At 49.2% G+C, this 14,634-nt stretch overlaps 1 pseudogene; it reads left to right on the top strand.

Annotated features, from left to right (window-relative positions):
• Nucleotides 1-9,975: 9,975 nt before the first annotated feature.
• Nucleotides 9,976-14,464, top strand: LOC122495259 (annotated as a pseudogene).
• Nucleotides 14,465-14,634: the final 170 nt, after the last annotated feature.

Raw genomic sequence — 14,634 nt, 5'->3', positions numbered from 1 at the left:
CTTGGGGATGAGAATAGTGTTATTACAATAACTTAGGTACCGAGATTGGTTAACTCGATAATTTCCCACACAGGAACAAGTTCCCTGACCTTCTAAATCCCCTAAGGTAAGACTGGGGTGTTGTCCCCACAGACATTTATTTTGTAATTGATTGTGGCTTAAATTCTGAATCTGATTATCTGTTTCTCCTAGGAGTACGGATGCTCCTATCCCAATATAATAGGGGGGGTCTAGGATCTAGGCATAGCCAACAGTCTTGGGTGATGTTTGGGTTAGTAGAATTTAGAAACTTAAAGGTATAGTATAGGGCCTTAAAGGTATCCATATCCTCATTGTGGGTCTCTTTAGGATTGTGGGTCTCTTTGATTGTTGGAGGAATATCTGTTAGTAGGGTTGCCTTAGTAAAGTTAGTGATCTTCCAGGATCAGGAAGAGGGTTAATAATAGGATTGGGGTCCAATAGGGGCTCTTAGGGTGACCTGGATTTTAAATCTCTGTATAGTGATTTCAACACCAGGGTCACTACCAGTTACATACAGTCTGAGACCCCATGTCTTTCCTGAGTTCCATCGGGAGTCTAATCCATCTTTAATTTTTAGGGATATTAAATGTTGGGTTCTAGAATTAGAGACCGTAGTTATAGAGGATATGAATGGATCTTTGTGAGTCTAGTCTGCGATTGTTTCACAGCCCCAAGAGGCACAATGGAATTGTCCATGGCCTTGACAATCTGGGGGTCCATCCGAGGGGCAAGCATAAAAATGTACCTTTTTAAGGTGTTGGCATTCTGGTCCCTTTGGATGGGGACTGGCTCCAGTGAAGCCCATTTTGGCTCCAGTGGGTGAGAGTATGGGTTTTCCCCCTTGTTTGAAAAGTACAGGGTTGGTCCAGCTTAGGAATTGGCTACAAAGATCAAAAATAAGAGAGGGGGAGGCGTAAGAGGTGGAGTTGGCCAGAACCTTTCCGGTCGTAGTTTTACTAACAATCCATCTATATTGGATTGGGCATGATCAGAGAGAGCCTGTCTAGTTATAGAAATTATAAAAAGCATCCAATACTTATAAAACATCCCATCCATAACAGGAAGGTGAAAATGAATAGCCCTTTTTCGATGGCTGTCCAATCTGCAGGCACAACTGCAACTAATCCAGTGGTTAGAATTAGTATAAAGATGGCTAGGAGCAGTAAAGGCAGAAGCAGGCAAGGCATTTATCAAGTAGAAGGTCAGGAGATTTTAACTAGTCGAACCCTAAGAGGATTTCCTGTTTGCTGAAGTGTCCATTCTTGTGGAATGTGATCAGGATGGGCGGCCTTGGTCTGTGAGCGATGGATCCAATGACTTCGTCCAGCCACTTTCTCTGCTGATGGGGTAGATAAGATGATGGGATAAGGCCCGGTCCAATGAGCTTCTAGGTTAGGCGAGGTGTGGCGCTGTGTCCAGACCCAATCTCCAGGTCTGATCTCTTGATGTGATGATTTAGTCTCATGGCGGGGGGGGGGGGGGGGGGGGGGGGGGGGGGGGGGGGGATCTTTACGGCTTTCTTTTATCACGTCATGGATAGCTGGCAGCGTATGTTGCAGAGCCTGACGGGATTTAAGAAGATGTCGGTTGGAAATCTTGGCCCAATGTTTGTCTCCCAATTTGGGGAGTAGTGGGGGTGGCCTCCCAAACAAGATCTCAAAAGGGATAATACCCTTTACATGGGGTGTACATCGCACTCTAAGAAGGGCAAAGGGAAGGAGGCCTACCCATTTTTTGCCAGTTTCTGTAATTAATTTAGTCAAGGTTTCTTTTGGAGTTCTATTCATTCTTTCTACCTGCCCTGAGCTTTGGGTGTGGTAGGCACAATAATTTCCAATTTATTTGTAAGCATTTGGCTAACATTTTAGAGATCTGGGCTATGAAAGCCAGGCCATTATCTGACCCCAGACCAATAGGGATGCCAAATCGGGAAACCAATTAATTGAGTAATTTTTAGCCATTATCTGAGCGGACTCTGTTCTAGTGGGGAAAGCCTCTACCCATCCGGAGAAGGTGTCCACTAGTACAAGGAGGTAATGATAGCCATAGAGTCCATGTTTTATCTCAGTGAAGTCCAGTTCCCACATTTCTCCAGGCATCTTCCCGCATAATCTCTGTCCTGAAAAATTAAACTTGGGAGATGGGTTAGTCTGAGCACAGGCTTTGCATCGGTCTACTAGGCTTTTTACGATTTTATTAAGGTTTGGAATAAAATAGTCCCTTTGGGCTAGTTCAGACAACTCGGTTGCCCCTAGATGTGCAGAGCTGTGGCCTTGCTGGAGCCAGGTCCGTCCTATAGCTTCTGGTATGAAGATGCGTCCATCCTCGAGGTGATACCAATGCTGGTCATCTCTTTTTGCCCTCGAGGTTTTTTATCAGGCATAGCTCTTCTTTGGTATAAAACAGTTCCGTGGGGAGAAAGCGTGGAGGCAGTAGAGGCAAAATCTTAATTGGGAGTACACCGCCTTCAGCTGCAGCCTTTGCTGTCAGGTCGGTGAAGGCGTTTCCCTTGGCTTGGGGTGAGTCTACTTTTTGGTGACCTTTGCAATGTATAATGGCCACCTTCTTTGGGAGCCATAAGGCTTCTAGCGGGGCCAAAGTTTCTTTTTTATTTTTGATTTCTTTTCCCCCAGATGTTAATAGTCCCCTTCCTTTATATAGAGCTCCATGAACATGGGTGGTGACGAAGGCATACCTGCTATCAGTGAAAAAGCTCACCGTTTTTCCCTTTGCCCATCTGAGGGCCTGGGCTAGAGGTATCAGCTCTGCTCTTTGGGCAGAAGTGTCATGCTCAAGGGCTCGGGCCCAGATAACCTGGTCCTGAGTCACTATAGCTGCACCTGCATATCTGACTCCATTTTTGACAAAACTGCTGCCATCAGTGAACAGTTCAAAGTCTGCCTTAGGCAGGGGCTGATCCCTTAAGTCTTCCCTTAGCCCCGAAAGGGTACTTACGGTTTCCAAGCAGTCATGGAGCGAGTCCCAAACTCACTATCAGGTAACAACGTGGCTGGGTTTAAGGCTTCTGTCTTTAAGGTGATTCGTGGAGGGTCTAGCAGTGACACCTGGTATGGGATGATTCCTGCCTTGGAAATCCAACAGTCCGGCCGGGAGTGCAACAAGGAAGCCACCGCATGAGGCCCTATAATTTGGAGGTCTTGCCCAAGTATCAACTTGGAGGCTTCCTTAACAAGCACAGCTGTCGTGGCAACTGCCCTAAGGCAGCTGGGCCATCCTGTAGCCACTGAATCTTGTCGTTGGATAAATAGGCCATGAATCACTTCCAAGGGCCCAAAGTTTGAGTGAGGACTCCCTTTGCAATTCCCTGTACCTCATGTACAAACAATTGGAAAGGCTTGGTAATGTCTGGTAAGGCTAGGGCTGGGGCCTGGGTAAGTGCAGTCTTGATTTGTTCAAAAGCTTTATTTTCTTGTTCTCCCCAGACCAGCTCAGTTCCTTCCTCCCCCCCCCACCCCCTCCTCCCAGTAGCAGAATACAGGGGTTTTGCCATTTCAGCGAAACCAGGTATCCAGAGGTGGCAATACACAGAGGCCCCTAGGAACCCCCTGATCTGCCTTTTAGTTTTAGGTTTAGGGATGTTTAGCATAGCTTGGATTCTTTCCGGCCCCAGCGGTCACTTACCTTCACGCAGTTGGTAGCCCAAGTATATTACAGAGCCCAAGAAAATCTGCACCTTCTTTGCAGAGACTTTATATCCCAGGACGTCTAATTCTCTTAGCAGGTCCTCTGTAGACGTTTGTGCAGCTCTCTAAGGAGTCAGCGGCTAGGAGCAAGTCATCTACATATTGTAACAGCATAACATCTGGGTGGCTCTCCTGGTAGGGGACCAAATCCCTTCCAAGAGCCTCATCAAAAGAGTAGGGGAGTTTTTAAACCCTTGGGGCAGTCGAGTCCAGGTTAACTGTCCGTTGTAGGTCCCATCTGGGTCTGTCCATTCAAAGGCAAAAATAGGCTGACTGACCTTTGCAATCGGCAAAGAATGCATCCTTTAAGTCCAGGATGGAGTAAAGGAGGTAATTTGGTGAGAGTTCACTCAGGAGAGTATAGAGGTTGGGGACTGTAGGATGAATTGTCTCCACCCTTTTGTTAACTTCTCTGAGGTCTTGTACCAGACTATACTCTGAAGTCCCAGATTTTGGGACAGGAAGCAAGGGAGTATTCCAGAGGGAATGGCATGGCACTTAGGATCCCAGCTTCTCGCAAGCGGTTGATGTGTTTGGCAATTCCCTCCCTCGCTTGCTGGCTGATGGGATATTGCCTCACCCGGATTGGGGTAGCTGTGGCAGCTAGCTAGATCACTAGTGGCACGTGTTGAATGACTAGCCCAGGGGGGTTAGTTTCAGCCCAAACTGTAGGAATTGTCTCTTTCCATTTTTCTATTAATGGAGAGGCTTTCCGCTCTGGTTTTTCTAGGAGTAGATATTCCTCTGATATCGGACAGGTAACTAAAATGGCAGGTGGCAGTAGGTTTAAATCTATAGTATCCCTGGTCAAGGAAATTTGGGCCTTAAGCTTGTACAATAGATCTCTCCCCAGAAGGGAAAATGGGCAATCAGGTATAAGCACAAAAGAATAACAGTTCTTGAGCTAGGTCAGTGATTCAGGCACGGGTCTGTGGGTAGCCTTGTGTCTGTCCTGTGATTCCCTGTATGTATACTTTTCTTTAATCACAGGTCCTAAGGGTTCTTTAAGAATGGAATACATAGCCCCAGTGTCAACCAGGAATCTGGTTTCTTTCCTTTTTATGTTGAGGGTAACCACAGGCTCCCGGGGGTCCATGGAAAGAGGGGAGCTGTGGTGACGTCATTGTTCCTGGGCAACCAGGATGGGTGGTTATGAGGTGTTGGCTTTTTCTTGGGGCATTCGTTCTTTCAGTGTCCCTCTTCCTTGCAATAAGCACATTGATTTTTTCCTAAAGTTGAGCGGCGTCTCTTTTGGTGGGTTTGAGGCTTCCCCAATCCTTTAGAGTGGTTGGGGGGCTTCCCCCCCATGCTGCCATGAATACCTTCCCTATTTCCTTCCCGTGCATAATGGCTGGGCTGTCTCTACTCTGGAAAACTCGCTGAGCTATTTCTACCAGTTCAGAGATTACCTTTCATTCAAATCCCTCTGATTTCTGAAGCTTTTTATGGATGTCTGGGGCCAACTGAGAAACGAAAGTCCTATTAATGGTTTTCGGTTCTCTATTGCTTTGGGGTCAATAGGAGAATATAACCGGTAAGCCTGGTAAAGCCTTTCTAGGAAGGCTGTAGGTGACTCATTCGGTCCTTGGACCATGTCATGAATCTTTGTCAGATTGGTGGGTTTTCGTGCCGCTGCACGAAGCCTTTGTAACAGAATCTGGCGATACTGGAGTAGATGCTCCCCACTGTTATCCATGTTAGGGTCCCACTGGGGTGGCGCGGAAGGGAAAACGTGCTCAATTCTGTGAAGGTCTGTGGTAGGCATTCCATCTGGGCCAAGGACTGCTCTCGTTGCTTCCCGGAGCACTCGGGCCCTTTCCTTGGAAGTCAGTAAGACCTGCAAGAGTTGGTGACAGTCTTCCCAAGTAGGTAAGTGAATGGTGAAAATAGAGCTCAATAGGTCAATTAGGCCCTGGGGGTTTTCAGAGAAAGGGGGATTTGGGGGTCTTCCAATTATAAAGATCAGTGGTAGAAAAAGGGGTATAGACTAGAGTAGACCTAGGTTGATGCCCATCTGGGACAGGAATTGGAGCAGTCTGCCTGAGGGGGAGAATGGGGGCTGGGAGTTCGGGTGATTGGGGTCCAGTCCTGTATGATGTCCCTTCTCTGGTGTGTGGAGGGCTAGCCATTTCCTCTTGGGCACTGGTAGCAGTGGGAGGATGGCCGTTGCTCCCCGGGAATGAAGTCCCTACCTTCTGGGTTTTCCTGCAATACAGGGTAGAGTCTCTTCAACGGTCGTGCAACAGGCAGAAGGGCTTTAGAGGGGGTGGGGGATGTAGGGGCAGAAGGGGGACTAGCAGGGAGTTCCTTTTGGTCTTTACAATCTTTTAATCAGGACGGGTGTGGGGGGGGGGGTCTTCTAGGAGATCTTCCAGGTGAGGGCATATGGCTCCTGGTCAGGGTGAACATCCTGACAGATCCTGCGGACAACATAAGCAAGGTTAAGGTTATAGGGGCCCTCCAGGGGCCAGTCAACCCCAGGGAATGTCGGCCAGTCCAGTTGGCAGTATGTTCGCAGCCAGGCTGGCTTCAGGTCGAAGCCATAGTTCTTCCCTCTTTTTCTGAAACCAGAAAAATTATTGAGCATACATTGGAGTGGGGTGCAAGGCTCAGAAGAAGATTGACCCACTACGAGGTTAAACGGTGGGTCACAACAAATAAATAATACAGACAGCGCTAGAAACGAGAAAAAGGAAATGAGAAAAAAGTGATGTTGGGGTGATCAGCCCCACCGAAAAAAAAACAGAACCAGCAGGTGACCCAAGAATCGTCAAAATGAATATAAACCAGAAGAAGATACAAGATCCAGGTGGCAACTTTAGGAACATCTCCTCCAAGTACCAGCTAGGGGAAGTTAAGCTGCATCCAGCCTTCCTTTCTAGCAACAGATCTGGCCAGAAACAGAAACCTAAAAGGGGAATTGAGTGCAGTTCCTAACCTACCTGGAAAGCTGGGGGCGAGGAACGTCTCTCGGGAGCTCGCCCCTGGCAATTCCATCCAGATGTCGAAGAAACAAAATATCCGAGTTCCAAAAAAAGGAGATCTCGGTGGGACCTCCAAATGTTATAGGTCGTGATCACTTATGAACTCCAGACAGAAAAAAAACAGGATCAAAACAAGTTTATTACTGCCGGGCCAGACAGGGAAACACAACAGGTCCCGAACGTCTGGCCCCGAACAAGCTTTGGGGATGTCTTATAAAGGCTGTATTGACCAATCAGGTTGCGAAGGGTGGCAGTTGGAAATGGTAGGCACCAATTACACAATGTTGTAGGTTTTTAAAATATAAGGCGGGGCACCAATCACACAGTCCTGAAGAATCTTAAAATAAATATAACTTGTTGACTCTAGCCAGTTGAATGCTGAGTCATGTTGTTTACAATATTAGTCTTCTATCTAGTTCGAACAGGATGCAGTGCCTGAGAATGGGGAAGTTAGCCAAGCGGGTTTACAGAAGCTCAAACAAGCAGTTAAGAGGAAGTTCTATTTCTCAGTAACTTGGCAAATGTGGTTTTAAGCAGAACAATATCTCGGGAACAGAAACAGTACTTCTAGGAAAGCCCAAAAGAAACCCTGTTTCAGCATCTTATATTCTGGGGTCCTTCTAAGCTTACATAGGTCATAGTTTACTCCCAGGCTACAGGAGGCTAGCTATGTTTGCCCTTTACACAACCAAGGCAGCAAACTCAAAGTGTGACATGTTTTTCATAAAATCCCTGTTTCAGGAAAATCATCAGGGTCCTTTACTAATTTCTGACAAGAGGCCACTGAAAACTATATGGATTTTATCAAGCGCCTCCAAAAGGCTATTCAAAGACAGCCTGATAATATGGAAGCAGCCAAAACAATACTTCTTTCCCTGGCTGTTGAAAATGTTAATGAGGATTGCAAAAGAGTTCTTAAGCATATCAAACCCAATGCAAATAACCCCAGAGCCACTATCAGTGAATATGTTAAGACCTGTCAAAACGTGGGAACAGAACCCCACAAAACAAAGCTACTTGCCTTGGCCTTTAAACAATCTGACCCAACCTGTTTTGGCTGTGGAAAAGCAGGACACTTAAAAAAGGATTGTCCCTTTACAAACACTCCCCCAAACTCCCACTTGCCAGGCTTGCCAGGATTGTACCTCGATGCAAGAAAGGGAATCATTGGATAAATAACTGTAGGCGTAAATTTGATAAAGATGGCCATCCCCTCAGGTTGGGAAACTCCTAACTGGGTGCCCCCCTCCATATCCAGGACAACAAAGGGAGGGGACGGCTCCTTTCTGTCCACAAGGAAAGTCACCCTCCCCAACCCAAGGCCCAGACTACTCAAAAATCCGTGGGATCCCTATGTGCCGCCACCTGCAGAAGCGCAAGGTTAGATTTAGAATCCCAGGAGATCATCACACTTAATCAGCTTGGACATGTATGCCTCATTCGTTCTGGTATATTTGGCCCACTTCCCGAAGGCTATGTTGGTCTCCTTCTTGAAAGATCTAGCACAATCCAGACTCATTGACTCAATGGAATATTCAGCTAGTGCTAGATAGAGTAGTGCTAGGACTAGGACTTCTAGTCCTTCCAGGGGTGATAGTGATTTCACAGGGGAAATTAAAATTATGGCACAGGCCTCTAAGTTAATAACCATCAACAAAGGACAGCAATTGGCTCAACTCCTTATCCTTCCTTATTGGGTCCCCAGAGCTGTGAACAAACCTAGAAAAGAGGGCAGGTTTGGGAGCACAAACTTGAAAGAGCGGACCTAGGCTGGCTGACTCCATTTTGTTCTGTGTCCTCCATCTTGAGTAACTATGTCCCCGACATGGCCCCCTTTTCCGGGAAAACCGCAGAAAGAAATTCCCTCTCACCTGCTAAAACCCCCTCCCCTTGAGTAACTTCCCGCTCACCCGTTCAAACTTCCTGTTCAAACCACACCCGGCAACCTGCGCAACAAGACTCTGATCCTTCCCCAGCCAATTGGCTAAGACCATGACTATCACCCCACCAGCTGCCCCTGGACCCTTATAAAACCTTTGTGCTTTTGAAACTCGCTCTCTCTCTCTCTGGCATCTCACCGCTGCATCGGTGCAGGTAGAAGATTGAGCTCGAGCTAGCTCGAATAAAGTCACCTTGCTTTTGCATCGGACTTGGCTCCCTGGTGGTCTTTGGGGATCACGAATTCTGGGCATAACATTTGGGGGCTCGTCCAGGATCCCCAAGACCCCCGAGGAACCCCCAACCCGGAGAGCCTGACTGGCCACGGTTAGTGTCTGTTCCCTGTCTCTTCTGTGTGAGCTCATTTCTGAAATTCTGGTAGTGCCTGGTGCAGTCTAAGTGGATGCACTGGAGGACCATGGGCCGGGAGTTTCCGAGATGTTCCGATCCTCCCTTCTGGAGGGACGTGGATTCCCCTCAAAGGTCTGAGATGAGGCGGGTCACTCCCACCGGTTGGCATGAGGCTGTCGTCTAGCTTTCAGTTTTGCTTCCATGGAGTTGGAAGACTGTTTCTAGGGGCCCTCTGTTTGTCTGTTTCTGTGTTTCTCTGTTTTGTTCTGTGGACTTACTGGACGGACGTTATGGGACAGACTCAGACTACTCCTCTAAGTATTATGATTGATCACTTTAAGGATGTCAAGGGAAGAGCTAACAACCTCAGTGTGGAAGTCCGAAAGGGTCGGTGGCAGGTTTTTTGTTCTAGCGAGTGGCCAGCTTTCAATGTTGGATGGCCACCAGAGGGGACCTTCAACCTCCCTACCATCCACCGAGTCAGGGGTATCATCTCTCAGCCTAAGACAGGCCATCCTGATCAGCTTCCTTACATTATCACTTGGCAGGACCTTGTAGAAGACCCACCCTCTTGGCTTAAGCCCTTCCTAGCCCCACACCCTCTGGAGCCAAAACCCATTCTTGCTTTGCAGGGGACAGAGAAGAAGAAAAAGAAAAGTCTTACCCAGCCTTCAGCACCCCTCTACCCTGTCCTACAAGGGGGGTACTGAAGAAGAATTAATTTTTCCTCCCCCGTATAACCCCCCCCCCCAGGTATAACCCCCCCTAGGATGCCGGAAGAACACCATCCTCCCCCTCCGGGGGAGGCAGACGCTGTTCTGAGAGTGGGAGGCGGAAACGCTCCAGTGGGAAACCCACCCTTTACCAGACAAAGGGCTCAGAGGGAGCAATCCGCCTCTGCCACCGACTCCACTGTTCTGCCCCTGCGAGCCACCAGACCCCCAGATGCGGAGGGGAATCAGCCCCATCACTATTGGCCTTTCACCACTAGTGACCTCTACAATTGGAAAGCTCAGAATCCTAAGTTTTCTGAGGAACTGGCAGGGCTTATTGATTTATTAGACTCTGTTCTTTTTACCCATCAGCCCACGTGGGACGATTGCCAGCAGCTTTTGCAGGTCCTGTTCATGACTGAGTAAAGAGAAAGAATCCTCAATGAGGCCTGAAAACTAGTTCCGGGCGCAGACGGTAATCCCACCAACAACCAGGCTCAGATAGATGCCTCCTTCCCCTTAACTCGGCCCCAGTGGGATTTCAACACGGCAGAAGGTAAGGAGAGGCTCCGGGTCTACCGCCAGACTCTAATGGGGGGGTCTCCGAATGGCTGCTAGAAAGCCAACCAATTTGGCCAAGGTAGGAAATGTACAACAGGGAAAAGATGAATCTCTGGCTGCCTTTTTGGAACAGATCATGGAGGCATTCCGTACTTATACCCCCATGGATCCAGAGGCTCCAGAAAGCAAGGCAGCTGTTATCATGGCCTTTGTAAACCAATCAACCATAGACATTAGAAAAAATTAGAGAAAAAAAGACTAGGAGAAAAAACTCTGCAGGACTTACTAGTAGTAGCCGAAAAGGTATATAATAACCGGGAGCCTCCTGAGGATAAGCAGGCTCGCGCCATGGTGGCTGCCAGCAGTAAGCAGACTCGAGACCTGGCCAGAATACTACTAGCTACTACTGCTGACTCCCCTGAGGAATGAGACCGCCGTCTCTGGCAGCTGGCGGACGACGCAAGAAGAGGTAAAGGAACCACCAAGGGGGGGAAGCAGAGGCTGCAGAAAGATCAGTGTGCATACTGCAAGGAGATAGGGCATTCGGCCTGAGATTGTCCGAAAAAGACCGGTGGGAAGGGAAGCAAGACTGATCGAGTAAAAGTCTTAGAGCTAGATGAACTGAGTGATTAGGGGAGTCGGGGTTCAGACCCTCTCCCTGAACCCAGGGTAACTCTTAAAGTGGAGGGGACCCCTGTTGACTTCCTTGTCGACACCGGAGCACAACATTCGGTCCTCTGCACCCCACAAGGAAAACTAGCCAGCAAGAAGTCCTGGATACAAGGGGCAACTGGTATGAGCCAGTATTCCTGGACTACCTGCAGAACGGTAGATTTGGGGTAGGGTATCCCACTCCTTTATGGTAATACCGGAATGCCCCTACCCGCTGTTAGGACAAGACTTACTGACCAAGATTGGAGCTCAGATAACTTTCAGACAAGGGAGGCCTCAGGTCACTGATGGCAAGGGCCACCCCATCAGGTCCTGACCATGAAACTAGAGGATGAATACCGCCTCCACCAGGAGGCGCTCCCGAGAGAGGATAATATAGACAGATGGCTACAAGAATTCCCCTCAGTTTGGGCAGAGACAGGGGGCGTAGGACTAGTCGCTCACAGGACCCTGGTCCTGGTAGAGCTCAAACCAGGAGAAGGTCCGGTAAGGATCAAACAATACCCCATGTCTCAGGAGATCTGGAAGGGGATCCAGCCACACATCCAGAGACTACAAAGCCTAGGGGTACTAGTTCCTTGCCAGTCTGCTTGGAACACCCCCCTACTGCCGGTCAAAAAACCTCACACAAATGACTATCAACCGGTACAAGATCTCTGGGAAGTAAAGAAGAGGGTCACGGATATAAACCCAACTGATCCCAACCCATATACTCTCTTGAGCTCCTTGGTGCCCTCCAGGGTCTGGTATACTGTGCTAGATTTAAAGGACGCCTTCTTCAGTCTGCCGCTGGCACCCTAAAGCCAACCCTTGTTCGCCTTCGAGTGGCATGATCCAGAGGAGGGCTACAGCGGGCAACTCACCTGGACACGGCTGCCTCAGGGGTTCAAAAATTCGCCCACCATCTTCTACAAGGCACTACACGAGGACCTGGGTGAGTACAGAAAGGAGCACCCTGGCCTCACCCTCCTACAGTACGTAGATGACATCCTGATTGCTGCCAACACAGCCAAGGACTGCGAGCGAGGGACCCAGGACCTGCTGGCTACACTGGGGGCCTTAGGGTACTGGGCATCCACGAAAAAGGCTCAGATATGCAGGGAGAGGGTAAGTTACCTGGGATACAGCCTGGAGGGCGGACAGCGGCGGTTATCAGATGCCAGAAAAGAAACTGTCCTGAAGATCCCTATTCCCACCTCCCAAAGGGAAGTAAGGGAATTCCTAGGATCGGCCGGCTACTGCTGCCTCTGGGTTCCGGGTTTTGCTGAGATCACCAGGCCCCTATATGAAGCTACCAAAGAGGGGAAAACATTTAAATGGACTGAAAAAGAAGAAATTGCCTTTAATCAGTTAAAAAAGGCCCTCCTAGGTGCCCCAGCCCTGGGCCTACCAGACATTATGAAGCCCTTCCACCTCTTTGTAGATGAACACAAGGGAATAGCAAAAGGGGTTCTAACTCAAGCCTTAGGCCCCTGGAACCGCCCGGTGGCTTACCTGTCCAAGAAGCTAGACCCAGTGGCTGCCGGCTAGCTGCCATGCCTAAGAATTATTGCGGCGACAGCACTCCTAGTCAAGGACACAAACTGACCCTAGGACAGGAGATCTGGATCACGACCCCACACGCCATTGAAGGGGTCCTGAAACAGCCTCCTGATAGATGGATGAGCAACACACCATTACAGAGCCTCCTACTCAACCCTCCACGGGTGCGGTTCCACCCTAGTGCAGCCCTCAATCCTGCAACCCTGCTGCCCGACCCTGACCTAGGTGCTCCACTACATGACTGCGGGAATCCTGGAACAAGTACATGGATTCCGGACGGACCTGATTGACCGGCCCCTCCCCGATGCCAAGGCTACTTGGTTCACTGATGGCAGTAGCTTCATGTGGGACGGACACAGGTATGCGGGTGCAGCGGTGGTCACCGAAAGACACCGTATGGGCGGAGGCTCTACCCTCCGGAACGCCAGCCCAGCGAGCAGAGCTCATCGCCCTCACCAAGGCGCTGAAGCTGGGAGCTGGAAAACGGCTTAACATCTACACAGCCATTATGCGTTTGCCACGGCTCATATTCATGGGGCAATTTAGCAGGAGAGGGGGTTAATGATGGCAGAAGGACAGACTATAAAAAATAAGCAGGAGATACTTGACCTGCTTACGGCCTTATGGCTTCCTGCCAAGCTGGCCATTATCCACTGCCAAGGGCACCAGAAAACTGATAACGTGGTAGCTAGAGGTAATCGAAAGGCTGACCAGGCAGCCAAGGCAGTAGCCCTTACATCAGTTCCCACCATGACCATACAACTACCGGACCCAGGAGACCCAGTTTTACCAGACCAGCCCAAATACTCCCAGGAGGATTTACAGTGGATCAAGAAACTCCCCATGGCCCAGAAAATAAAGGGATGGTGGTATACACCTAACAAGAAGCTCGTGCTGCCAGACCGGCTCGGAGTCTCAGTATTAGAGCACATGCATCGGTCTACTCACATGGGGGCCAGAAAATTAAAAGACTTAATCCGACATGCCAGAATCAAGATTCACCAACAGGACACCAAAATAGAGCAAGTTGTATCTGCCTGCAAGACCTGCCAACTCACCAATGTGAGAGCCACATCAAATAAAAAAGGAACCAGGCTCAGAGGCACCAGACCGGGAGCCCAATGGGAAGTCGACTTCATGAAGTCAAGCCAGGAAAGTATGGTTATAAATATCTTTTAGTATTTACAGACACCTTCTCTGGCTGGGTGGAGGCATACCCAACCAAGCATGAAACGGCTCAGATGGTGGCTAAGAAGCTACTAGAAGACATCTTACCCAGGTATGGTTTTCCTGCCATGATAGGATCAGACAATGGACCAGCTTTTATCTCGCAGGTAACACAGGCAGCAGCCAAGGCTATGGGGGCAAATTGGAAATTACATTGTGCTTATAGGCCCCAGAGCTCAGGACAGGTAGAAAGAATGAATACAACCCTAAAAGAGACCCTTACCAAATTAACCATGGAGACTGGTGGGGACTGGGTGACTCTCCTACCGTATGCCCTTTACCAGGTTAGGAACACTCCTTACACCCTGGGTTTTGCTCCCTATGAGATCATGTTTGGCAGGCCACCCCCTATTATTCCCAACCTTTGAGCTGAACTTCTTGCTGAGTTTAAAGATCAAGAACTTTTTCTTTCCTTGAGAGGGCTCCAGAAGGTGCACGAGGACATTTGGCCGCACCTCTGTGCCATCTATGAGGCCGGCCCAACCCCGACACATCACCAGTACAGGCCGGGAGACTGGGTCTACGTCAAGAGGCACCGCCGAGAGACCCTCGAGCCTGCTGGAAGGGACCCTACAACGTGGTGCTGACAACCCCCACCACTCTCAAAGTAGATGGCAGTGTGACCGGGGTCCATCACACCCACATTCAGCCAGTAGACCCCTCCTCGATCTGGAAGGACTTCATCACACAATGGGCCATCAATCGGGACCAACACAACCCGCTCAAGCTACAGCACATTCAACCCACCTGATATTGGTAACTCTGTTAACTCTGCTTGTCATTGCTCATGCTGCCAGGAGTCCCCACACCCCCCAAAACATTACCTAGCAGATCATAGACACCAGCTCAGGGACAATACTTAATCAGACATCCCAGACCCACCCTAGAGACACATGGTTCCCGGAATTACGAGTAGACTTA

This window comes from Prionailurus bengalensis, chromosome E2, assembly GCF_016509475.1.
Source record: "Prionailurus bengalensis isolate Pbe53 chromosome E2, Fcat_Pben_1.1_paternal_pri, whole genome shotgun sequence".
Lineage (NCBI taxonomy): Eukaryota > Metazoa > Chordata > Mammalia > Carnivora > Felidae > Prionailurus > Prionailurus bengalensis.
The sequence above is the reverse complement of the archived record's forward strand: the minus strand, read 5'-3'. Positions and strand labels throughout refer to the sequence as shown.